We start from the raw sequence: 27751 nt of genomic DNA, 5'->3' as shown, positions 1-27751 counted from the left end.
GCCTAACTCAAGAGAAGTCTGGGTCAACAGAGTAAAACTCCAATCTCAGAACGAAACACAAGAGAACCCACACATTGCTGTTTAATAACTAGGTCTTTTAGATCCCCCGATACCTGTTCTTTAGGATGGAAGGAAGAAGTAGGGGTGGGGAGGTCAGCGTGGAGAAATAGTTCAGCAGTCGATAACTATGGCTGCTCATCTAGAGGACCAGGGTTCAACTCCCAGCAAACTACTTAAACCAAGATCCTCCAGCTTCCTTTCCCCCCGTTTTTCCATCCCTCCACCCTCCTTTATTACTTTTCTTCCAAAAACTATTTATACTGCATCCAGGTAAAATACTTAACACTGGTCTGGATTTCACATAAGTCTTTCATCAGAGGATGCCTAAAAAATAACATATATATATGAACATAGTATCAAGAACGTTTTAGGGCCACAAAGCCAGACAATGAAGGCAATATCTGACACTCATCAATACCTTGTTGAGTTGGAAGGAGGCTAGGGTACAACATTTGGTAAACAGTGAGACATGTAGGCAGAGTCTGGAAGGTGCAAATGAGAAGGACCCAGACTGAGCCCTGCTGATGAGGTACACAGACACCTTAACCCTGAGCCTTTCTCATTGCTTTTTCTGCTTTCAGACCACAAGAGATAGTAGTCTATTTCCAGGCTACCACAGAGATTTCCTGGCTGTAACCCTTGACTTTTATGACCCATCTCCCTCAGCCTTCCCATTGTCTTCTCCCAGTCAACAGTTCCCATCCTAGACATTCTGGCCCAATTGCCCCCGACCCCCCATCAACACCTGAGTTATGGCACCGAACTCCTGCTCCTCTCCATATACTCCAGCTACTCACCGTGGAGTTTTTAGCAAAGTCTATAGCGTCCTGGTGCAGCCAGTGGATGCTCATGGTCAGTTGGCTGGTGAGATCTAACTCTTTGAATTATGTCTTCCTCAGAGTCTGTGTCTTCAAACCATACCAGATGCCAAGCTCTCTGCATGCATAGTCAATTTAATGAGAAATGCACCACCCCCCCATCAGCCTCTGTGGTGAGAGAGTAAAAGTTGTGAACTTGACCTCCAGAAGATGAACTCTATGCTTTTTTTAAAAAAAAATGAGATCTCTTTTTCTCTTCTAATTTATTTACTTTTATTTTATGTGCATTGGTATTTTGCCTGCATGTGTGTCTGACCTTGGAGTTACAGACAGCTGTTAGCTGCCATGTGGGTGCTGGGAATTGAACCCGGGTCCTCTGGAAGGACAGTCAGTGCTCTTAACTGCTGAACTATCTCTCCAGCTCCTGAACACTGTGCTTTTCAACATGTGTTGTGCTAATCTCACAGGTTATATATGTTACTTTTCTCTTTGCTGTGGCAAAAACATGAGAGAGAGAGAGAGAGAGAGAGAGAGAGAGAGAGAGAGAGAGAGAGAGAAAGAGAAACTCAATTCAAACTCAAGAATGGAAGAGTTTGGAGCCAGAGATTTCACGGTGGCCAGAACACGAGGCAGAGGGTCACATTGAATCCACAGTCAGGAAGCAGGGATGGATAAATGTTGGTCATTGGCTTGCATTCTCCTTTTCATTCAGTCTAGGACTCTAGCCATGGAACGGTGCCCATGCTCACAGTGAGTCTTCCCACCTTAATTAACCCAATCTAGTAACTCCCCACATTCGCAGGGATTCTCAATTTACTTCCACCGGGATTCAAAATCTTATCAAATCCACCATCATGATTAGCTAGAACAGAGAGGAACCCAGAGCCCTGAGGCCCTTCTGAGTTATCCCAAATGGGAGCATGGAGGTGGGGCTTTTGCAGCCTCACATCTGCCAATCACGGGGGCTGCCTTGGCTGGGGTATAACTTGGAGTGTTGCACCTGCCTCCAGGCAAGAGCAGTATCCAGGGAGGAGTCCAGCTACGGGCATCAATCAGCTTAGTGTTGTCCCGTCAGCTGGCAACAGTGCTGGGGGCTGGAGCAACCAGATCTTTCTGGTCCTCTGGGAAACATAGAGAGGGTATAAGGGACGGCAGTCACAGCCCCCACTTCCACACTTGTAGAAGGAGAACAATTAGCTTCTTTTCCCTGGGCATGTGTGGAATCAACATCTGGATGCCTGGAGCCAGAGGCCCATTACAAGTAGCAAAAGAATTTGGACAGGATGCATTTAATCTTGAGTTAATGGTACAATGCTCCGCCAAGAAAAACCTCTCAGCTTCAACTTATTTTACTTTGAAAAACTGTTATTGTCAGGGACAGGGGAAATGCCTCCTCCCTTCGGGGTCTCTGCCAGACGACATAGTGACTGGAGGGGACCAGTGACCTGGTGTGTTATCTCTTTCATCTGAGAAAATATCTCCCCCACAGTACCGTCTCCCCCAAACCTGGCCATGGTTTCTGTGTAATTCTAGACTCTGACAGCTGCAGGAGGAAAAAAGAAACGAGGCTTGCAAACAGACATTTTCAGATGCCACGTTGCTAAACACTAGATACGCTGGGTTTCCCTGAGCCCCACCCCTGCCCCACCCCCCATTGCCGGGATAGAATGTAAGTGGGAAAATCAGAGGGACCACTATGAGTCTAGCGTCCTTTCTCACCCAGCCCCTACCCTCCAAGCAGTAGGATGGGTGCCATTATTGACAGCCATTTTCTAGATGTAGAGAGACCATGTGTAGAAGAGGAAGGACGGTAAAATTATCCTAATACTCTAGAACAGGAAAGGGAGGCTCCTTGATTAAGTAACTCGATGGAATCAGCGGGAAAATTGAGCTCAACTTTCAAGTTCAAGGCATTTCCGTCTCTCATGGGATCTAAGGGAGTGAAGGAGCTTGGTGGGTGCATGTCCAAGCAATGAGGAAGCCATTTAGGATAAGAAGCAAGAACATCAGCGAAGGCAGGGTTGCCACAGCCTGAGAGTGGCCTCCTCATACCTGCTCCTCAGAGAGGTCCTTCACACTCGGGGAATTCGGAAGGGCTGCTATCCAGTCAGAGCTGGGTGGAATTTCTGATCTCTGTCCCCGTACAGAGTTGGTGTGTTTACCCTCCATACAAACAGGAGCTCTCCAGACCCTTCTACAAGGCTTTCTTGTAGGGACAGGGTAGGGTGGCATAGGATAGGGTAGAGTAGGGTAGGATATGGTATGGAAGGGTAGCCTAGGATAGCTCACATGACGGGGGCTGGGACTATAGTTCCGTCGGAAGAGTCCTTGCTCAGAATGCACAAAGTCCTCAGTTCAATCTTAGCACCCTATAAAACCAGGTATGATGGTGCATGGCTGTAATCCCAGCACTTGGGAGGTAGAGGCAAGAGGATCAGAAGCTCAAAGTCATCCTTGGCTACGTGCAGAGCCAAAGGCCAGGGCTACATGAGACCCTTTCTCAAAACAGCACAAGCAATATAGTGAAGTGTGGGCGTAGACTGCTATACTGTTTTCGTCTTGAGTACATTCCATATCCGGATCAAAGCATGTGTCTGTCCCCAGTCAACAAAGCTTTTTCAGAGAGACATTCGGACATTTTCCACTCGGTGACGTTGCTCAGGTTGAGGTCACTCGTCTCATTTCTGGCTGAAGAAAACCAAGAGTCAGAAAAGCTACATGCCTTTCTCACAGCTACCTCCAGCACCACACCCCAGGCCTCCTTTCAGACCCACTGTTCTCTGTTCTCTTTGCACATCCCCAAGATGTGAGACCAGGGTAGGGCAAATTAGGACAGGTACTCTATTGCACCATAGGGAAACTAATTTTTTTTTTCGAGACAGGGTTTCTCTGTGTAGCTTTGGAGCCTGACCTGGATCTCACTCTGTAGACCAGGCTGGCCTCGAACTCACAAAGATCCGCCTGCCTCTGCCTCCTGAGTGTTGGGATTAAAGGCGTACACCACCACCACCCAGCAGGGAAGTTAAGTTTTGAGAAGAGCTGTGTTGGCGTCTTGGACCTCTCCACAGAGAATCCTGGGTTTACTTTGTTGTTCCTAGGCCCAGCCCTCTCACCTGTAAAATGAGATGATGGCTTCTCTATGGCTAATTCCGGTCAGCTAGCCACTGGCTCCACCCCGATTTAAGATGAACTTTATTAACACAGTCTCAGGGTGTCACAGGGATCATATATCCCAAAACAATGAGATCTGTCACTCTCGTATCTGAAAGACTGTTTTAGGGCTAAAGGATACCACAATTACGAGGAAGCTGGCCCATACCATTTGAAATAAGTTTGTCATCTGTTTTCCTGTCTAGAAGATGTGAAATTGTTCCTACACAGACTTGTGATTATTCTCAGACACTTATTTTTACTTGTCGCTTTCTAAGGCTAACTTGAGTCAACTGGTTGAATGACCAACTCAAGACAGAGGAAGCTCATCCGTTCCCTTTCACCTTTTCTCTGAATGAATAAATGCAGGCAAGGACATCATCACCAAGAAGTACAGGGCGGGCTGCAGAGATGGCTCAGGGGCTCAGAGCTCTTGTTGCTCTTGTGGAGGACCCAGGTTCAGTTCCCAGCACCCTCATGGTGGCTCACTCCAGTGCCAGGAGATCGGATGCCTTCTTCTGACTTCTGCAAGAACCAAGCACATGCATAATGCACCGGCATACCTGCAGGCAGAATCACTCATGCACACAAATCAAAATAATCTAAACACTAAGAAGAAGAGCGGGGTATCCACTGAGCTGGTACTATGCCAAGCCCAGAGGAAGTTGGATGGACAGTTGCCTACCCTCACCTGGCTTCAGTCAAAGAGGATGTCCAGTCTGTGGGCTACTCCATGGGAGCTTTCGTCTTCTTTCAAGTAAGCTTTTGGGTACTCAGGCTTTCTGTGCTCAGTCTACTTTTCCTTGTCTACTTGGCCCCATACCTGTTCCAAGGCCCTGTTTTTCCTCAGCTGGTTCTGCAGTGATAGCTTCTGAACTGATCACCTGACCCCTTGACTTGCTCTGATCCTTTTCTTCATCATATGGTGTACAAAGCTCTGAAGAAGAAAGTCTCCAGAGCACACACTCTAACTTAGTTCCCTTCCAGTGGCTTCCCCGTCACTGAGAACAAAGCTTGGTAGGACTCCATGGAGTCCTTCCTTCCTTTGATTCTGTTGTTTCCTCATTTTCTGCCGTCTTGCCCCTCACAGAGAGCATCTCTCTTGCTTTCTGCATCTTCTGCCTCACCTTGACAGGCACATCATTCATCCAGTCTTTCCTTTGTTCTGGATTTACTGAGAACCTACCATGTTCTAGACAAAACAGATTGATGGGTGATGTCATTCTGTATGATGTGAATATGTGTTGCTCTGATTGGTTGATAAATAAAGCTGTTTGGCCAATGGTGAGGCAGAATAAGGTTAGGTGGGACATTCCAAATAGAGAGAGAGGAAGGGGAAAACCAGACAGGGGAGACGCTACAAGCCCCCACCAGGAGAAGCAAGATGTAAAGTACCAGTAAGCCACAAGCCACAAGCCACATGTCAAAGTATAGATTTATAGAAATAGGTTAATTTAAGATATAAGAGCTAATAAGAAAGAAGACTGAGCCGTTAGGCCATATAGTTAATTAATTATATAACTAATATAAGCCTCTGTGTGTTCATTTGGGTCTGAGTGGCTATAGGACCAGAAAATTTTCAGCTACAACAGATAGAGAAACACAGGGCATGTGTGATTTCAGTTACAGAGCTATCTCCAAGTCAGAGCCGTGCAGGCAAAGACCTGGAGAGGTATGGGACTCTGCTTTGGGTCTGAACACAGAAGTCCACAGGTGAGTGAAGGAGTCGGTCCTGCCAAGGAGGTGGAAGTAAGGAGTACAGAACTTCAAGGGTCTAGAGAAACAGGTGCACACACTATGATGAGCATGAAGCTGGAGCATGCGAGGACTGGCTGGATGTTCAGGATGGCCAGGACAGAGAGAGGAGACAGGGATAGGAGATGGAGCCAGGGAAAAGACCTTACATAGATTTGTCCTGACACCCTTTCAAAACCTCCTCGACCTGTGGCCTCCAAAGGATCAGGATTTCTCTTGATTAATTTTAAGTACCCATGTTCCCCACCACACCTAAAGCTCTCTGTTCCTTGGCCTTGTTTTAGTTTCTCTAGGTTTTTTAATAAATATTTATAAGTAAGTGGATGAGTCCTAGCAGTATCAGTGGAGTGGGGCAATAACATGTCATCTGCATCCATGCAACGTGGATGTGACAAGGGCCGTAGTTGGCTTTACTCTCACTACAACAAATATCCACAAGAAATCAGCTTGCAAAGGGAAGAGTTTGAATGGCCGTCTCTGATGCTTTGGGACACCTCACGGCCACCTCATGACTGGGAAGGAGGAGCGAAAGGAGAAAAGAACAGCGTCCCCCTGAGGTTGGACCCCCCAATCATCCAAAGACCTCACACAAGGACCCACCTCAAAGTTTCTATAAATTCCAAGTAGCCTTCTTGGGGAGTAACTCTTCAGAAATGGGCTTTGGGGGGACAGTTATCTGAATCACATAGTGAGCAGCAAAGGGATGCAGACAGTGTTTAGTGGGGGAGAGATCGAGGGAGAAGAGATGATTCTAAATGTGGGGCCTAGGAGTGACGGGGGAGTAAGAATTCCCTCTGGCAGGGAGTAGCATTTGAGATGAAGTTGGGCGTTGGCAGGCTGAGATGGGGAGGTGGGTGAGGAATTCCTGGCACAGGGGATCCTCACGTGTGGGAGGATAATTTGGAGAAAAGAAGAGGAGACCCAGATGTATTCTGCGAAATAACAGGAAGAGCCTGTGAGCAGGGCGAGGTCCTGTATCCTCCACACTCTCTGGGACTAGAATCTGGGGTTGTCAGTGAGTAGTGGCCTTCCTTGTCTTGGGGAGTTTCTACAAACACTGACATCCAAGGGACTGTGGGCAGCTGAACAGGGAGAACCGTTGAAAGATGCTGCAGCTGTAACAAGCTGAAATGGACGTGGACTAGTGCAATGTCTGCTGTTCTGGTGGTGGTTGCTTGGCAGCAAGCCACCTGTCCAGACATGGGGACAGACAGTGGACCAGGAGGCTCTACCATAGGCATCTGTCAGAGTCAACCTGGCTCCAAGATGGAAGCCTAATAGGTTCACTCTGAGAGACATCCCTGGTACCATGCCACTCAGATTCTCATGCAAGGCAAGAATCCCTTCTGGGTTAGTTTCTGAGGATTAGCCTAAACACCCACTACAGATGGCAGGGCTGTCTTGGACAGACCGTATGGACAGTCAAATGAAGGCACTGTCTCCATTTGAAACCCATGTCAGAATCCATCCTAACCTCTCTTATTACACTCTGGCAGGTCTCTGGAGTCATAGAGATTTTTGACTTGTAGCTGCAAAATGCCCATCTCTGCCTTGGTCTCTGTCTTCACATTGTGTTGTCCCCATGTATCTATCCTCTTTTGGCCCTTGTCCCCATGAATCTGTCCTCACATGGAGTTGTTTCTGTGTCTCTATCCTCACATGACATTGTCCCGTGTCTTCCCATGGTGTCTCTGTCCTTTCAAGGCATTGTCCCCATGTCCCTGTTTTCACACGGTGTTGTTCCTGTGTCTCTGTCCCAGCATAGCGTTGTCCCTATGTCTCTACTCTTGGATGGTGTCTTCTCATAAGGCTACCAGTCAACTTGAGTTGGTTTAGGAACCTCCCCACTCCTGCATGAGCTCATCTTTACTAATGACATTTGCAACAGCTGTTTCCAAGGAAGGTCACACTCTCTATATAGGACACTGAGGATAATTTCACCATTAGACGTCAACATATCTTGTGTGGGGAAGTCACATACCTTTCAATATTATTCCTAACAAGGGGTTTCACAACTCCAATGGGCCCATGGCCTCCAGCAAAGATGGTGTTTTGTTGGAACATTCCTTCTCTTCGATCCCCTTTCCATCCTCCCTCTCTCCCACAAATATTTATCAAGGGATTAATGTATTCCAGGAATAGTGCCAAGTCCTGGGTGCCCAACAGTAAACATAACAGGAGGGAACGGCTTTCATTACATTATCTTCTCCCACAAGTCCTCTGAGGTCAACCGAGTACCCCAGCTGCACCCTGAATATCTGCCCTCTATTTGTATGAACCCATGGTAGGTTCCCTAAGGCTCCTATGGATCCATCACCTTCCATTTCTTTACATGGTCATCCAATGTAGTCACTGTATATATATAGTTCATCGTCCAAACCACAACACTTTAGAGAGTGAAAATGGATACTATTAATAGCACTGAGACCCAGGTATAAGCCAAGAATCTTTAGGGCCTGGAAAGCACACGGCCCACTCATGTGGCATGGGTCCAGGTCCTTTCCCACCACTCTCTGCTCTTTCTGTCTCCTTTTAATCAGTGCTTTCAGAGCTCAGTGCCATCTGTTCTGCTGCAGCGGACAGAGCAGTAAAGGAGAATATCAGAGCACAGTGGACTCGAGCCACAGCAGAGACAAGAGGCGAGCAAAGAATGAAGGCAGTGCTCCTGAGGAGCTGGGATATGGTACAGGCCTTTCAACATAAGCAGAAGTTTCTCCTGGCAGGGCAGTTGGAGGGGAGGTACCTGGCAGGGCTTCCTGCAGACTATTTCTGATTTCCACTCATGCCCTCTTCCCGGGGTCACGTGAGCTCCCACTGGATACCATGGTGGTTTGCAGGAAAAGTATTCCTGATAGGTTCATGTATTTGACCTCCCCCATTGGTGATGCTCCTTAGGAAAGGTATGGCACCTTCAGGAGATAAAGCCTTGCTAGAGGAAGTACATCACTAGGGATGAGTTTTGAAGGTTTATGGCTTTACCCTACTTTCTGTTCTCTGTGTCTACTCCCTAGGTGTGGATGAAATTGTGACTGGCCAGCTTCCTGTTTCGGCCACGGTGCTTGCCTGGTCTGTTACCACACCCTTCCCACCAGCATCACTGGTATCTCCCTGGACCAGTGAGCCAAAATAAACTCTTCCTTTCTTAAGATGCTTTTGCCATTTTACTACATTTTGGGCATTTTACTATAACAGAAGAGGAGCTAATATAGATGACAAGCCTACTTGAAGAAAACTCCAGACCATCAGTGGAAGGATGCACTCGTCCTGGAGACTGTCATACCGTCCTGCTTCTGATCAGGTTTGTTCTGGGCAATGATGACTAAAAGGTAAGCTAAATTTGGCTAATGAGGCATTAAACAATGTAGTCCAGGACCCCATGACACTATAGACTCCAAAAAGAGTAAATTACTATGTTTCTTTCAGAATAGTCTTCTGTGGGGGAAGGGAAGGCTGCGTTCTTTGTTCCTATGGAGACAAAGATCATCCTTGGGCCCAGCATGATGGGACATACCTATAATCCTAGCACTCATGTGGCTGAGCCAGGAGGATCTGCACAGGTCAAGGCCAGCTTGGACTACATTATAAATTTGAGACCAGATTGGCGTACATGAGACTCTGTCTCAACAACAACAACAAACAAACTGGGCATGGTGGTGCATGCCTTTAAATCCCAGCACTGGGGAGGCAGATGCTGAGAATCTCTGTGACTTTGAGGCCAACCTGGTCTACAGAGAGTTACAGGATAGCCAGGGCTACACTGTGAAACCCTGTTTCAAAACAAACAAGCAACAACAACAAAAGAAACGAAGAAAAAATACCCCCAAGTTCACTTGGTCACAGAACTCGAAGAAGCTAAACTACTGAGCAAAACACATCACATGTCTACAATTAAACTTAAGCCGTGGCAAAATACCTAAGGATTGTCACATATGCTGTGGTTTGAATGAGGCCACAAAAACGGGTGTTGGAATTTAATTGCCATTGTGAGGTATTAAGAGGGCAGAAAACTCACACGATGTCTCTGTGGGTAAAGGAACTTGCTGCCGAGCCTGACCTAAGTGCAATGACCAGAGTCCATATGACGGTGGAGGCAGCGAACAGAAGCCCAAAAGTTGTCCTCTGACTTCTACACCCATGGGGTAGCACATGTGCACACAAACAAATCCAAACCCATGTAATAAGGAAATGACAAAGGAATGACTAGAAAGAGTTGGCGGAAAACGTGCTACTATGGGACTTGAAAGTGAGCTTTGGGGAAGCATTTGGGGTCAGGTGAGGTCATGAGAGTGGGTCCTGAATCCGGTGAGTAGGTTTGTGGCTTTCTCAGATAAGATTACCAAGAGATACCAAAGACCGGATGCTCAGTCCCTCTCTCCAGAAGACACCCTGCACAACCTAGGGGCTTAGTGAGTGCTTGCTCTAGCAAAGGGGCCCTTACCATATGCTGACCTTGATCTTAAAGTTCCTAGCCTTCAGAACTGCAAACTGAATCAAACTTTCATCTTTTACTTTTAGAATATTTTTAATTTCTCCTTTGAGGATTTCATACATGGATACAGTACATTTTGATCAGATCCATGCCCACTCCCCATCTCCAGATTTCTCAGGATCCCCCCCCCCCCACACACACACACCATGGCCTCTTCCTAACTTCATGTTTATTTTCCTCCTCCTTCTCCCCTCCTCCCCTCCCTCCTCCCACCAAGTCCACTTAATACTGCTCCACATGTGCATTGGTGTGGGACCATCCACTGGGAACATGGACGACCAATCAGTGACCACAGCCCCAGAGAAAAAACGATTCTCCCTTCTCCCCTCTCCAGCAGCCATCAGTTCCTCAACTAAGGGTGAGTGAGGTCTCATGAACCACACCCCAGTCCACACTGGAATTGATCCAGTTCAGGTTTTGAGCAGTTAATTACAGCGGAGGTGAGTTCCTGTGTGCAATGGCATGGCATGTCCAAAAGACAGCATTTCTCCATGCTCTCCCTCATCCTCTGACTTTCACAGTCTTTCCGCCCCTCTTCTGGTTTGTTCTCTGGGCCTTGGTCAGCAGAAGGGGTGGATACAGATGTTCCATTTAGTGCTGAGTACTCACTGTCACTTGTCCTCAGTACTTGGCTCAGTTAATGCAGTTACTGCCCTGGAACTCTATGGTCACCTCTGTTGAGAATCTGCTGCCCCACGCTTGACTCAGACAGACCCACTGTTTAGCCTTCAGTATTACTGCTCAGGACATTTGTACAGTACTGAATGGACTGATTTCTGCATCTTTACCCATTCTGGATTCTGCAGCACTCATGTAGGGATGTGGCTTCTCTACTTACACAACTTTAGAGATGGCAGAAAGTGCACAGCTCAGAGATAGAAGAGCATACCGTGGTGAGCAAGACCTGGGCCCTCAGTGAGCATGTTTGGCCAGGCCTTGGGCTCTTTCGCCCTTGTGGAATCCCTCATTAAAGGAGATCCTATACTCATTAGACATAGTATAGCATTTACCTGTGATCCTAACTAGAATTTGAGAATCAAAGGCAAGAAGATCAAGAGTTCAAAGACACTCTGGGATACATAATGAGTCCAAGACAAGCTACATCATAGCATTCTATCTCAAAAATCCAGGAACTAAGGGTCTGGTTCATCAGGAGAGCACTCAATCGTCTAGCATGTACAATGCCTTGTCTTCGATCTCAAGCATCAAGAAATTAAAAATTGGAGAAATGAAACAATTCAGGTGTCCTATCCTTATCCTATTTTTTTCTCTCCTAATTTTAAAAGCCACTTAAGTTTTAGATTGTGGGCACCTCAGTTTCTAGGTGCTTTACTGGAATCTGACTTCACCTTGCATGTGCTGGCCAACTAGAAGAAAGGCTGCTTCCTAGATCCGTCACCAAGTCAGACCTAACCCAAGCATGTTCCCAGTGGGCTCTGCTATGGTAGACTTTGAGGCTTTGGTGGCTAGATATTGGGAAAAGCCAAAGGATTGAGGTCAAGCTGGCTGAAGGGAACACAGGATGTTTGGGACACAGGTTCTTTATCAGTTTTTATGGGTGAATTTCAAAGTAAATTGTCCCCAACTTTTGTTTAGACTGGTAACTTTTAAACTCAGTTATGGTGTGGCATCCATAGGACTCATACTTTGAAGTTTGAATGTGAGTGTTTCTCCAGGCTAGTGATGAACCGGATGTGAAATCCCTAACAGACACACATGTCCTCCAATCCCCCCTGCTCCCCTAACCCTTCCCCAATACCTGCCCCCAGGGGCAATGACCTGGGCCACAAGAAGTGCCTGTTGTGTACTTCTGCTCTGTAGTGTGGCACCAGGCTGAGGGGGCTAGGTATCTGAGCTATTTTGTGTGCATTTCCCTCATAAGATATTTTCAGTTTATGCCAGGTGTGCTGGAACCCAGCTCCCTGGTTAAGTGTAGAGCATCTGTGTTTGGAAAAAAATAGACGTGAACATTCTGTTGCCAGGTTTATATGGAAATAAAATATGGACACTGATTACCAAGAGGCACAATAAAGAAAATGGAGGTGGCCAGGTTTCCGGGCTGAGGAATAACGACAGAAAATGCACTGGAAGAGTGAGCTTGATGGTGGGGAAGGTAGATCCAGGAAAGCAGGAGTTGAGTTTGGGAATGTGCCAGTCAGTTTTTATCAGCTTGACACAAGTTGAGGGACCCTCCATCAGACTGGCCTGTGTGTCTATGTCTGTGGGGCACTTTCTTGATTAACTTGTGTTGAGGAAGGGTCCAACCCACTGTGGGGTGGTACCCCTGGGCAGGTGGTCCCGGGTTACATAAGGAGGCTGAGCAAGCCATGAGAGCAAGGCAGTAAGCAGCATTCCTCCACGGTCTCTATGTGAGTTCTTGACCTGGCTTCCCTTCAGGATGAAGTGTAACTCGTAAGCCAAGTAAACTCTTCCCTCCCCCAAGAAACAAGGTAGAACGGGGCCACACATTGTAGATCCATCTCTAAGGAAGCAGTGGCTAGCTGTGAGTGCCACATAGATAGTGTCCATATAGAGAAAATAAGGTGTGGCTATGAGGAATTGGTCTCTGTGGGCGCAAAGCAGGACCTGGGTGAGTCAGTCCTGGTTCAGTGCGACCCAAACCCTGGGCAGAATGAGAGACACTGGTGTATGAATGCTTCTGCCTGGAGCCTGGAGGACCCCACGCAGACTGATTGCAAGGGAAAGCACAGTGCATCTTTTGTCTGATACGATCTATGCAGACTTCTGGAGGCATGTTTAAGCTCCAAGGGCCCAAGGTGTGTGGGGCCGGTCGGAAGTCAGCACCAGGCGGCTGGCAGCAGCTTGTCTTGTACCTTGAAGATCTGGGAGGTTCAGAAACTGAAGCTGCATTTTCCAACCCCTGAAGCAAGACTTTTTTTTTTTCTCTGCATCTACTTCTCTAAGTGTATTTTTTTTTAAACAAGAATTCTGTTGATAGATACTATATAATCACATTGTTTAAATATTTGAGACGGTGATTGCACTACCATTCCATGTTAATTGCTACTTCTGTGAACATGTCAGATGCTTTCAGGCAAAATTAATTAGGGCCAAACAATTGATTGATGGCCTTTAAAAAAAAAAATCCAAACCTTCAGAAACGAAACAGTTTTATAATCCAACTGCAAAGCGAATTTAGACAAAAGAATTTATCAGCTCAAAGATGAACTCCCCAAAGGCCACATGTGAATCTTGCCAGCAATAAAAATAAAAAAATAAAAAATAATAAATGCAAAACCTACCAGTGAGAATCAATTTAAAATAACTTAGTTCAACCTCCCGAGACAGACTTCTTCCTATGGAGTCAGAGGCCTCATTCCTTGAAGCGTGTGTTTGACAGGATCTTGGTACCTGTCAAGATATCTCCACTTAATGCTGGTTTTATTCTCATTGCTTCCAAATTCTTTCTTTGGTTATAGTTTTCCATCCTTACCTCTTGTCCTTTGTAAATTTCTGGAGCAAAATTCTGTCTCTGACCTGGAGAGTTGCATTTTTGAGAATTGAATCCTTGTGGCTCAGAAAACAAGTGCACTCACCAGAAAGCCAAACTATTCCCCCATAGCATGAAGCTCTTGGGAGGTGTGGAGTTTGTGATGGTTAGTATTATCAACTTGACTGGTTCTGGAATAATCTTTGAGACATATCTCTGGACCTATGGATGGAGTTTCCAAGTGGAGTTCAATTGTGGCGGGAAAAATCTATGTTAAATATGAGTGGCACCATTCCATGCCCTGTGATCCAAAACTGAATAAGGAGAAAAAAGCTCGCTGAGCACCAACATTCATTTCTCTCTGCTTCCTGACTCTGGATACCACGTGGCCAGCTGCCTCATGCTCTTGAGGCCCTGTCTTTCCCACCATGATGGACCTGAACCCTCAAACTGTGGACCAAAATAAGTTCTTCTTTAATTAATTTATTTATTTTGGTTTTTTAAGACAAGTTTCTCTGTGTAGCCCTGGTTGTCCCTGGAACTCACTTTGTAGACCAGGCTGGCCTCAACTCACAGAGATTCACCTGCCTCTCTTTGTCGCTGCCTGCCTCTCTCTGTCTCTGGAGTAGTGGAGTTAAAGGCATGTGCCACCACCACCTGGCAATAAATTATTTCTTACTTTAGATGTTTCTGTCAGGTATTTTTTCAGCAACAAGGAAAATACTAACCTTGTTACTCCCATGAAGTAAGGCTCAGAACAATGTCTTTGGGTTAACAGATGAAGACCTATTCAACATCACCAGTAAACTTCATACACAATCTTAAAGATCTTTAAAAGAAAAAAAAAAGTTAGATTGCATGTGGGAAGCTGAGACAGGAAGATCATTGAATTAGAAGCCTGTAGGGCAAGATAGTGAGTTCCAGGCCAGCACTGGGTAACAGAGACACTATCTCAAAACAAAACAAAATCAGAGAGCATGCACAAATACATAGTGAGTTGTGTGCATGAGATTTAATATGAGATTGCCTGGACTTGGATTCTAATTGTGTTGTTTGCTAACACTGGGGCCGGGGACACAGTTTTCTCTGGTGAAAATGAGGCAATGAGCATGCAAACAATGGACCCTGCATGTTGTTATGAGAATTAAGTGAGAACGCCCATATGTAGCCTTGTAGAAATGGAACAGGGATGCTGATGCAATTCATTCAAATGAGAGAGGATGTTGAGTTAGCTTCTCCAGAAAGCCAACATGCAAAACAGGTGTAAACATGGCTAACAAAAAGGCTCAGTGGGTAAAAAGCACTCTCTGCTCCGCCTGATGACCTGAGCTTGATCTCTGGGAGCCAAAGTGGAAAAAGAGAACAACAGACCAAAGACAGTTATTCTCTGATTTCTACATGCCTGTTGTGACATGCCTGAGCCGACACGTATACACACACACACACACACACACACACACACACACACACACACACTACAAAGTAAATAAATGCGATAAGTTTTTTTTTTTTTAAGTAGACGTAAACAGATGTAATTAAAGTATAGCTCAAGGCCATATGTTTTGAGTGTCTGTTGATGCTTGCAATTTTGTTAATTTAAAATCCAATACCCAGCTGGGGATATGATGCAGTTGGTAGAGTGTTTGTCTAGCAAGATGAAGCCTTGGGTTCCATTTCCAGCACTGAATAAATTATACCTGGTGATACGTGCCTGTAATCCTGACACTTGAGAGATAGAGGCAGGAGGACCAGAGACGTAAAGAGACTCTGCAGCTGAGCGGTGGTGGTGCACACCTTTAATCCCAGCACTTGGGAGGCAGAGTCAGGTGAATCTCTGTGGGTTTGAGGCCAACCCGGTCTACAGAGAGAGTCCCAGGACAGCCAGGGCTGGTACACAGAGAAACACACGAACAGAGCTATGCTGTACTACACAGCCAGTTCAAAGCTAGCTTTGGTTACATGAGACTGTCTCAGAAAGGAAGAAACAGAGGAAGGAGGGGAGGGAGAGAGGGAGGGAGGAAGGGAGGGAGGAAGGAAGGAAGGAAGGAAGGAAGGAAAGGAGGGAGGGAGGGAGGGAGGGAGGAAGGAAGGAAAGGAGAGAGGGAGGGAGGAAGGGCAGGGGAGGGAGGGAAGGCAGGCAGGTAAGAAGGAAGGAAGGAAGGAAGGAAGGAAGGAAGGAAGGAGGAAGGGAGGAAGGAAGGAAGGAAGGAGGAAGGGAGGAAGGAAGGAAGGAAGGAAGAAGGAAGGAAGGAATGAAGGAAGGAAGGAAGAAGGAAGGAAGGAAGGGAAAACTGATACTTGTCTTGAAAGTATGGATTCTCCTTCAGACAGTTGTGAAGCTGAGGTAGGAGGATTTGAGTTTGGGTGTAGCATGACACTATTTCTAAAAAGAAAAAGACAAGCAAGCAAACATTCCCCTTGCAGAGCCTGTCTTTTGAAGAGAGTTTTGAAAGAAGCCAAGCTGTGAAGTTTGATTGAAATTTTCAGCCCGACATCTGACTTTCTCACCTCTAAAGTATGGTAGATAGTAGTCAGCAGGTGGGGAAATAATCCCAATAAAACAATTAAAGGATTGGGAATGAGCAGGGGTAGTTTTAGTGTGGTCGATACCCTACAGTTACAAGTGGCTTTGTTATTTATCTAACAGTGGGCCCTGGATCTGATAGTAGGCCCCTATGTATGATACATGGAATGAGAGAGGACACATCATCTTCCCAGAATTCCAGCGTCTCCCCCATCTTTGTCTTTCCTTTGCAGTCTAGGCTTCACTTTGCCGTCTTCATACAATGGCCTCTCGGGACCTCCTCGAAGAGGATCCGGCCACGCCCGTCTTCAGTGGCTTTCTGGATCCCCTCGATCTTGGATCATCAGCGCCTCAAAAACAACGCCTTGTGGAAGACCTTGCCAAGCTCTGCCGCAAGCTCAAGGTGTGCCCTGATCTGCTGAATGGTGGTTGTGGAGGTCAATGTGACTAGCCCTCCTCCACAACGTTTCCATGGGTGGTTGTTTTTGAACAGAGAAGCCCTATGGGTATCGTTCTCAGTTTGGGCTCTCTCCTTTCAAATGTCTATTTTCACAAGTTAGAGCATCAGCAGGTAGCATCTTGGTCCCAGGGCACCTTTCCTATTGTGCAGTAAAGAGCTTAAGATGTCACTTTAATATTATTAATCTTGCTGCCTCTTCAGGAAAACAGCAAATGGCGATGGCGCTGCCGGTACAGCGGGAGGGCAGGGAGAACCCGGGGCCCGGGATTAGGAGGCCATGGCGGCTTCCGAGGAGGATTCAGCAGTGGTCTTATGGGTCACAGTTGTGGAGGTAAAGCTGAAGACAAGGAGTGGGTCCCTGTCACCAAGCTGGGCCACCAGGTTAAGGACATGAAGAGCAAGTCCCTGGAGCAGATCTATCTGGTCTCCCTTCCCATTAAGGAATCTGAGATTATGGACTTTTTCCTGGGCGCATCCCTAAAGGATGAGGTTCTAAAGATCTTGCCAGTGCAGAAGGCTGGCCAGCGGACCAGGTTCAAGGCTTTTGTTGCTATTGGAGACTATAGTGATCGTGTTGGTCTTGGTGATAAGTGCTCCAAAGAGCTAGCCACTGCCATCCGAGGGGCCAAGCTTTCCATTGTCCCTGTGTGGAGAGGCTACAGGGGGAACAAGATTGGCAAGCCCCACACCGTTCCATGCAAAGTGACAGGCCGCTGTGTCTCTGTGCTGGTGTGTCTCATCCCTTACCCCAGAGGCACTGGCGTCGTCTCTGCTCCTGTGCCCAAGAAGCTACTGACGATGGTCAATATGATGACTGCTACCCATCAGCCAGGGGCTGCACTGCCACCCTGGGCCACCTTTGATGCCATCTCTAAGACCTACAGATACCTGACACCCCCCGCCCCCCACCTCTGGAAGAAAACTGTGTGCGCCAAGTCTCCTTATCAGGATTTCACTGACCGTCTTGTGAAAACCCACACCAGAGTCTCTGTTCAGAGGACCCAGGCTCCAGCTGTGACCACCACATAAGGGTTTTGATACAAGAAAAATAGAGTGAATTAAGTCTGGAAAAAGAAAAACGATGTTATTAATCTCTTCAGCAGACAGAGCTACCTTGTCTGCTCCCTTCTCCTCTGCAATCTTACACTTGCGCACACTCCTTCCCTCACCAAATTTTCCTGTCTTCCTGCTCTCTTTTGTTGCAGAATTGAGAACAAGTAGCAAGGAGTAACCACGCCACAGCCAAAATGTTGTGCTGTATTAAAATGTCCTACAGCAAAAAATTGAGTCCACTGTTTTTTAAACCTGTCTCTTTCAAGTTCTCGGGACACAGACAGAGTGAAGCCGGAGTCTTTGCTAGAATATAACACCAATGGCCTATAGTCCATTCATCCACACTAGGGTTCCTGTTGCCCCCTGAAACCTCATGAGCCAGCCACTATTCTCTGCTTTTTTTCTCTTGGCATTTCAATCTCCTGAGCTCTCACTACGGTGACGCCTTATGCTCTCTTTACAGCAGTCTGTAGCTTCTCCAGTTCATACCTCCAAACTCCACACTCCTCCTATAGTCCATCCAAAGGCAGCCTAGGTTTATCACGGTCCCAGCCTCGCTTCTCAGCACCAGCTTTCTCTATTACTCACTTTCCTCATTGCTGTGACCAGAAAAGAAGCTACCTGAGGGAAAAAGCACTGGCTTCCACTTACTGTTGTTCTCAAGCATCCAGTCCATCGAAGTAGGGAAGGTATGGCAGTTAGAGCCATTTAATTAGGGACTCACAGTTCCAGAGGGTTAGAGTCCTTGATCCACGGCCATCATGGCAGAGAACACAGCAGCAGGTAGGCAGGCAAAGCACTGGACCAGCAGCTGAGAGCTTACATGCAATCCACCGGCATGGGGGAGGGAGGGATGGGGGCGAAGATCGCTAACCTAGAATGCTATGGGCTTTTGAAATCTCAAAGCCCACCCCAAATGATACAGCTCCTCCCACAAAGCCACACTGCCTAATCCTCAAACAGTTTCCACCAGGCGGTGAGCCAAGCATCCAAACACTTAGTCTAGGGGGCCGTTCTCACTCAAACTGTCAGGGTCCACAGAAAACCTCACAAAACAGAGACCACCACTCACATACATAAACAGCAAGAGTGTTGTTTATTCCAGCATGCAGGGGTCTGCCAGCTACGACAACCAAATGGCTGGGACCCTGAACGGAGCTCGCAGGCCCCTTGTATAGGTAGCCAGGAGGGGGATGAAGTCATCCTGAACGTGACTGGCTAAGCAAGCAGCAGTTAAATTTGCTCGGCTGTGGCGTCTTCGGACGTGTCAGGGTTAAGTCTGGACAAGCCAGGCATGTCTTAAGAGGGAGTGAGGTTGTAGGATCTGCCCTCTCCTGATTGGCGGGCTCCTATCTGTAGCCCCTCCAGGCCCACGAGCTGGTTGTTCCTAGGCCGGTCATGATGTCCATCCAGTCCAGAGCTGCAGGGCTCAGGAGTGGGCCAGGGAGGAGGTCGTGGTTGGAGCCCACTGGAGAATGATGAGGCTGCAAGCTGAGAGAGAGGCATGGGGGCCATGCCAAAGGCCAGGGCCAAGGCAAAGGGGCGGGGCGATGGGGTGGCAGGTCTGTACCCTGGCCCAGTGGAGGTGGCTATCCTCAGCCGCCTCCAAACCACATATACATGATTTCAGACATGCTCTCAAGCACTGCTCCTATTAGCCCAGGGCAAAGCACATCACTTCTTTTCCTTAGCAACCACAACCATAACACACACACACACACACACACACACACACACACACACACAACACACACACACACACACACACACACACACACACACACACACACGACTACACTGTGTCTGTCTCAAGTCTTTCTGCTTTTGATGCTCTTTGGACCTGACTAAAGGCAGCTAGTAATAGTCTGTAGCATCCATGTTTGGTTTTCTTGAAAGATCCTCTGCCTGAAAACGAATTGAGGACTTTAAATTTGGCCTCCAGCAAAGTCTTGGGGCATGGATGGTTGGCCTTCAAGTTCTTTCCCACATTGTAACAAGGATGAGTTTCATTCCAGTCCCTGGTAAAATCTGTAATTCCCTCTAAAACCTCCTCAGCACAGCCTTGACTGTCCACACTCCCATGAACTCTTCAGTGGTTTGAATTTTGAATGAGAATGTCCCCCACAGGCTCATGAATTTAAATGACTTGTTCTCCCCTTGGTGACACTATTTGAAGAGGTTTAGTAGGCATGGTCTTGACATAGGAAGTGAGAAGCCACTGTAGGTTTCTCTTGGCCCCAGCCACTACTAGGCTTAAGTTTCAGTTTCTGGGGCTTTTTTTTTTTTTTTTGCTTGTTTGTTTGGTTTTTGGGTTTTTTTTCCCCCTTTGTTTTGGTGCCTGTCCTGGATCTGGCTCTATAGGCCAGGCTGGCCTTGAACTCACAGAGATCCTCCTGGCTCTGCCTCCCAGGTACTGGTATTAAAGGCATGTGCCACCACTGCCTGGCTCAGTTTCTGTTTTAAGTTTCAGATTCTATTTTAAGTTTCTGTTCCCTGATAAAGCCTGCAAGGCTTCCCTGAAAAAAAGATAAAGGGCAGTCAATCAACAACACCCCTGGACAGCAGAGGGGCACAGGAGATAGCACCAGGCCCAGCCAACCCCTACAGTACAAATCCTGTAAACCCCCCTTGAGGCCTGTCCAGACTTGCCCAGACATGCCCCAGTCAATCAGAAACATATTAGTGTAATTGCTACTTGCTCAGCCAATCACATTTGTTGGAGATGACTTAACTGGAATTCCCCAAGCTTCTCTTGGGTGGGTGCCGGCAGTATGATGTGTGGCTGACCCCAGCATGCTGGAAATAAATGCTCTTGTGGATTGCATATGTGAGTGGTGGTCTTCATGGGGTGATCTGCGGACCCTAACAGAAGTAGTCACTGGGGGTAGCCTTTGAGAGTTGAAAGCCTCAGGCTGCCTTCCTGTTTGCCTTCTCTGTTTCATGCTTGGGTTTGAAGATCAGCTCAACTTCCTGTCCTTGGCACTATGCCTGCTGCTAGCCATCATGTCTCCTTCCATGATGGACTCCTAACCCTCTGGAACTATAAGCTCCGTAAACTCTTCCTTCAATATGTTGTCTTGGTCATGGTGCTTTAGCACAGCAATAGAAAAGTAACCTATAAATCCCCAGCTAAAATCAACCATGAGACTCACTCCGCTAGGCTAGCCTAGACTTCCTCTCGGCAGGTGCTCCAAGCATTTGCAAACTCTCCTGATAAACCCATTCCTCCACACTACAGGTGGCGCTGTTACTATCAGCTCTACTTCTCAGCCCCAAGGTTGCTGTCCGATTTCTGTCACATAAGAAAATGCCAGAGACAATCAACTTTAAATAGAGAAAGGTTTATTTTGGCTCATGGCATTAGAGGTAGCAGTAGTGGTCCTATGAACACCGCTTTTAGACTGTGGAGATGCCAGAAGATAATGGCTAACATGTATCACGGTCCCCCTCACAGACAGGGAGAAGAGGAAAGCAGGTCCAGGGGTCCAACGTCTCCTTTGAAGTGACCCAAGGACCTCCTAAGATGCCTTACTCCCTAAATTTTTCAGCGACGCCACCCTATGGATCATATCTTTAACACACCAGCATCTAGGAAACATTCAACCATCATGCTCATGTTGAAATTTAATCCCAATTATGAGCTATTGAGAAGAAAACCATATGGGATTCTTCGGAGGTGAGTAGGCTTCTGGCCTCAAGAATGATTGGTCTATTGATGGATTAATGGATTAGTGGGCTAATAGATCCTCTCAAGAGTATGTCTGCTGTAAAAATTCATTTTACTGGGTTACCTGGCCACTCATTCCTTGTCTCTTAGCTCATGATGTCTTTCACTTCCTCAGGATTTTACCAACAGGAAAGTATCAACAGATGTGACCCTTCCGTCCTGGAAGAAAGCCGTGAGTGAAACTAAGTTCTTTACTACATAAGGTATTCGGTTTCAAGTATTTGGTTATGGAAACTCAAAATGGACAAGTACCTTCAGCTCAGGAATTCCATCTCCCCTCCGTGGTATGAAAGCATGCCGGGGTTTGGGGGGAGGGGTCATGTTTCCCACCGATGAACCAAGAAACCAAGGCCAAGAGATGTTAAATGACTCAGACATGATTTTTTTAAAAAAAAATAAAAGAAGACTCCAGTCTAGGCTTGAAGAACTCTAGTCCTGGCCCCTGTGGGCTTGTGTTACCAGTTTACTTTTTGTATTCCTTGTTCCTGGTCTAAGGTTACCTGGGGCCAAGAAGAAATGCAGCCCAGGAGAGGTCCTGGCAAGGAGGAAAGATTCCTAACCAGTACCTTTAAAACAGAACCATTGCAGAAGGCTCATTGCAATCATGGCTGAGTTCTGGGACAGGCTTCTTGGTGACCCTGCTGGAGGACTAGAGCTGGAAGGGAGGGGGGCAGCTAACCCTTGTTGAGTCCCTAGCATAAACACATCAGGGGTTTTGATCCATGCTAGTTACTAATTTAAAAAGGAAGACTGGAGGGCTCAGTGGTGGAAGTCTTGTCCGGCATCTGACATTAGCAAGGTCCTTGGTTCCAGCCCTAGTACCAAAAGCAGATAAATAAATAACACAAAAGTCAATTGTGGTGATCGAAGATCCCAGGTCTGGGTTCTTCCCACCCACCCTTGGCTTGAGTGGTTGTGGGTGGAAGGCACAAAGGCAGGAGGCAGAGGGCTCCTGGGCTCAGAACTGCATGTCCCGTGAAGGGAGCTACATGTTCATGAACCCAATGACAAAGGCAAAAGAAGACTTAGATATGGACCGGACAGTGGTGGTGTACCCCTTTAATCCCAGCACTCAGGAGGCAGAGCCAGGCAGATCTCTGTGAGTTGGAGGCCAGCCTGGTCTACAGAGTGAGTTCCAGAACAGGTTCCAAAGCTACACAGAGAAACCTTGTCTCAAAAAAAAAAAAAAAAAAGATTTAGATATGGGAGAAGAGACAGCAAGTCTGGAGAAGGGGCCCTCATCACTTCTTAGAAGAGCCTGAGGCTGAGCTCTGAGGAAAGTATTTGAACAAGTAGAGAAGGAAAAGAGGTTCCTGGGCCAGAAGCAGCAGTGTCTGGAAATTAACTGATGGAGTCCCTGATCATCAATCACGATCGAGACTCAGAAAGCCACTGAAAGGTTCCCGGGCAGGTTCTAACAATTCCACCCAGTGTCCTCTGAGCGCCAGGGTCATCTCTTCCGTGAAGGCGGCTATACCAGCCTTGGGGGGTGGGGTGAGGAATGAAATCAGCAGGAAGTTCTGAAAACAGTAGCAGGCAAAGCTGGACAGGCCAAGGTCCTATCCTGCAAAGGCACCAGGGACAGTATCCCATAAGGAACACCGACAGAGGAGTGCTGCCCCTCCCAGGAGATTTCCAGAAAGAGATTGGAAGGCCAGATCTGGAATCAGAATTTCCTTGTAGCTCTCTTGGGTCTCTAGGTGAGGCCAGTACCCAGTGCATAAACCTTTCTGCCGCTCCACCAAGGGGAAGCCTGGGACCCTGACAACTTACATAGAGCCTGCAGGGCCACTCCGCACCCCCAACCCCACCCCCAAAAATCGCCTGTCTCCCGGGACATCTTTTAGCTTTGGGGAAAATGGAGTTAGAGAAATTCCTGCCCTCCAACAAAATTACGCTCCATCCGCTTAGCTTTCCACAATGCGTAATAGTTGCTTCCCTTGTCTCTGCCTTCTTCCCAAGTGTCCGGAATGTTCTGAGGTTGAGAGGAGGCTTCACTATGTGTGGGGGTGGGAGTGTCTCTTGAAGCTGCCATTCAGGAAACGGACAGCCCTCGAGTACACAGACTCTCCCACTTTTAAATTAGTTAACTGGTAGCAGTGAATGAAGATAGGGCTGGAGGGGTTTTGTTGGTGTGTTACTTTTTAATTATTGTATCGTAATTCCTTTCGATCTATGTTTTCCTTCTAAGTTTTGCCGTGGTCATGGTGTCTCTTCTGAAGGCTGGATGACTAGGGTCTATGAAATAAACTGATGCTAGTTCAATTCAAAGAGATAGCAGGCTTGCAGCTTACTGTGTGCTTGGGAGAGCCACAAGATGGACATATGAACATCCAACAACCCAGTGACAGACATCCTGAAGCTTACAGGCTCTTCCTCCTGGAGAGAGGAAGTCAAAAACTTGGCAGAGAATAAACAATGGGTGGGGGAACAGGAGGGTAGATGGGCCCGATGAACAGGTGAGAGAGAGCCTCTGACCGTGATGGGGTGGATATGGCCTGCACCTTCCCTGTTATGTATAACCCAGTCTCCCTCATGACGACTGTCCAGGAGAGGGGTCCCAGACAACTGGGTTCACCCAGAAGGATCTTGCTTAAGGTAGGTAAAGGGGAATTCAGAGTAGGCTTGGAGGGCAAGGAAAAAAGTCACAAAGACCTTGTTTCTTAGTGCAAATTGCTCATCAAGCCAAATGCCACATTGTAGGGTGTCCTGTCCTCAACCCGATGTCCTGTGTCTTTCCCCAAGAAGCTGGAATTCCCCCAGCAGTGTTCCTTTAGGGGAAGGAAAAGCCTCGGCCCTGGCTCCAGCCAGAGAGGGGGCTTATTATCTTCAAGGCAGTGGTTTCACAGATTCCCACATTACAAATTGTTAGACCACCTTGTAAGAGAAACTGGAACTGAGACAATGATGGATCAATGGTGAGTTGAAACACATTGCCTAGGACTCTCAGTCACAAACACCACTTTCTTACCATTCCGCCCTAAACCTTCCAGGACTTCAAAGATGAACTGGGAGATTCAGGGGACACTGGACCTCTTTATCTCTTTCTCTTCTCAATGTGATCATACTGGGTACACCTCTTATCTCCACTTTTCACTCTTACTAGGCTGTGTTATTGGCCTTTTGAGGACAGGTAGCCAAATCTTGCTTGTTAGGGCTACCTTAAAACTCTGGTTAGAACCAGTGTTAAAGATGCTATTACCAATACAGCACCTCACCACCACCCCTGCCACCACCCCCGACTAAACTCTCTCAATGATGGCTTTGAAATTTGCCTCCAACCTCCAATAATAAAAAACTACACACCTAGTTTGGGATACCTCTATGTCCTGTTAGAGTTCCTGTTGCTGTGAAGAGACACCATGGCCATGGCAACACTTATAAAGGAAAACATTAGTTGCGGTTGACGTACAGTTTCAGAGGTTCAGCTCATTATCATCATGGGAAAACATGGAGGCATGCAGGCTGACATGGTGCTGGAGGGGAAGCTAAGGGTCTCCATCTTGATCCACAGGCAGGAAAAAAGAGACTGTGTACCACACTGGGCGTAGCTTGAGCATATGAGACCTCAAAGACCACTTCCACAGTGACACACTTCCTCCAACAGGACATCCCTCCTAGTAATACCACTCCCTATGGGCCAAGCATTCAAACACATGAGTCTACAGGGGCCATACCTATTCAAACCACCACCCTCTAACATTATACACTTTATTCAGCTGTGCTTAGCTTATTGAGGCAAAGTCAACCACCGTCAAATTTGCCTCATCTCAGTTTCTCTGAACCCTCAATGTTGACTTCAGTGGCAGGTGGTCAGAAAGAATAACAAAAAGTCTGGGTGAGAAAAACAGATTCAAGGGTGAGTTGAAGCTTTGCAAAGGGATTCTTTTCCTCCCATAATGATTAACTATGTGCTATGGATATTGCTCTGTGTAAATAAAGTTCTAATTGGCCAGTGGCCAGGCAGGAAGTATAGGCGGGACAAGACAGAAAAGAATTCTGGGAAGTAGAAGGCTGGAGAGAGACACCGCCAGCCGCCACCATGAAAAGCAACATGTAAAGACACTGGTAAGCCACAGCCATGTGTCAAAGTATAGACTAACAGAAATGGGTTAATTTAGGATAGAAAAAGTAGATAACAAGAAGCCTGCCACGGCTATACAGTTTCTAAACAATGTAAGTTTCTGTGTGCTTTCTTGGTTGGGTCTGAGTGACTGTGGGACTGGCGGGTGAGAGAGATTTGTCCTGACTGGGCCAGGCAGGAAAACTCTAACTACAACTACGCAAGTAAATTTAAAAGAAATTTAAACTTACAGGGGCTAGAAAGAGATGATTCAAGGGTTAAGAGTGCATTCTGCTCTTGAAGAGCAACCAGGCTCAGTTCCCCCCCCACCCTCATCAAGTGGCTCACAACTACCTGTAACTCCAGACCCAAGGGATCCATGCATGCCCTTTCTTGGCCTCCATGGGTCCTTGCACCATAAACCCACAGACAAAGACATACACATAACTAAATACTTTTAAAATCTTAAATTTACTATTAACCCCCTCATTGTGAAAAGATTACATCAAGAGAACCACCCCTACCCAACCCCCCCCACACACACCAGCTTGATTTTTATTCTATTCAAAAATAAAACAAAACAAAAAACCCCAAACAGCAACTCAGGGGAGAAAGGATTTATTTTAACTCACAATCCCATGTTACAGTCCAGCACACACCTGATCCTTCCACGGTCAAGGGCAGAGAGAGAATGAACGCATGAGTGCTTCCCACTCAGCTCACCCTCTCTTCTCTTATGTAGACAAGGAACCTCTGCTTAGGGGATGGTGCCACCCACGGTGTGCTAGGTCTCCCCACATCAATTAAAGCAATCGCTCACAGACATGCCCACAGGCCAACCCCATCTAGACAATCTCTCATTGCCACTCTCTTCCCAGACTAGTCTGGGTGGTGTCAAGCTGATAATTAATCTAAGCATCACAGGTATTATAGTTAGATATGAATACACGTATATTTCAAGGGCCGGACACATTAAGCCATGCCCTTGCTCCTTGCCTTTTTGCTTTTACTTCCATTTATCTATTGTGGGTGTGTGGCAGGGGGTCTGTGTGTGCCCTGGTATGCTTTTAGAGGTCAGAGGACAACTTGTAGGAATTGTTTCCCTCCTTCCACCATCTGGATCCTGAGATCAAACTCACTTGGTGGCAAGTGCCTCTATCCACTGAGCCATCTTACTGGTCTTGCTTATTTTCTTCTCTACTCACAGACAGTTTCAAAGTCAATGCTGACAGTACGGGTAGCATGTTTTCTTTTTAGCGGCTCTATTAAATTGGTCAGTATATTATACTTGCTTCTTTTTAAATAACAATAATACTTATTATTATTTACATAGGATTCCCTGAAACTGGAATTAAAGGCAGTTGTAAGCTGCCATATGAGTACTAGGCATAAAACCCAGCTCCTCAGAGGAGCTAGGTAGTGGTCTTAACTTGCTGAGCCCTCTCTCCAGCCCCTACCCATGCTTTTTGATTTAGGTAGTACGTATTCCAACAAATCCATTGCAAGTGTTTTGTTTTGTTTTGTTTGTTTGTTGTTGTTGTTTTTTTTTTTTTTAAGTGTATTTAAAGCCCTTAACCTTGGTAGGGAGCAACTCAGTAATGGAGCATATATTGACTTAGCATGAAGAAGACCCTTGGGTCCAAATCCCAACATCAGGAAGAAAATATATATGGGCATGATATATATACACACTTAAAAACAAATAAATGTAACTCAAAATCTTGCAAACATCATTGCCTGGCAGCACAGTGCAGTGTAGGGTAGCTGCTGTTTAGACCCAAGTCTGTATGGCTTGCTAGGAAGTGTACCTTGCTAGCTCTGGCCAGCATTGTTAAAAGAGTACTGTATCACATATTGCTGGCCCTGACGAAATATCATGGTTAATGGAGGGGAGGGGTGTCATACTCATGCTCCAGCATGACTGTAGAAGTCAAAGGACAATTTGTGGGAGTTGGTTCTCTCCTTCCACCATGTAGGTCCCAAGGAATTGAACTCAGGTTGCTAAGATTGCAGCAAGTGCCTTTACCCAATAAGACATCTTTCTGGCCCTGGTGCATGCACTTGTGGTGGTGGTGGTGGTGGTGGTGGTGGTCTTTGTTTTGAGGCAGGATTTTGCTACACCACCCAGTCTAGCCTTCAACTCACTATATATAACCTAAGCATCAAATTTTTATTTCTTTGGACCCAACCTTTCTAGTGCT

At 46.8% G+C, this 27751-nt stretch overlaps 1 pseudogene; it reads left to right on the top strand.

The window, feature by feature from the left end:
• Positions 1-4674: 4674 nt before the first annotated feature.
• Positions 4675-17736, top strand: LOC118571511 (annotated as a pseudogene).
• Positions 17737-27751: the final 10015 nt, after the last annotated feature.

The sequence above is a fragment of the Onychomys torridus genome, chromosome 21 (genome assembly GCF_903995425.1).
Source record: "Onychomys torridus chromosome 21, mOncTor1.1, whole genome shotgun sequence".
In the NCBI taxonomy this organism is placed as follows: domain Eukaryota; kingdom Metazoa; phylum Chordata; class Mammalia; order Rodentia; family Cricetidae; genus Onychomys; species Onychomys torridus.
The sequence above is the reverse complement of the archived record's forward strand: the minus strand, read 5'-3'. Positions and strand labels throughout refer to the sequence as shown.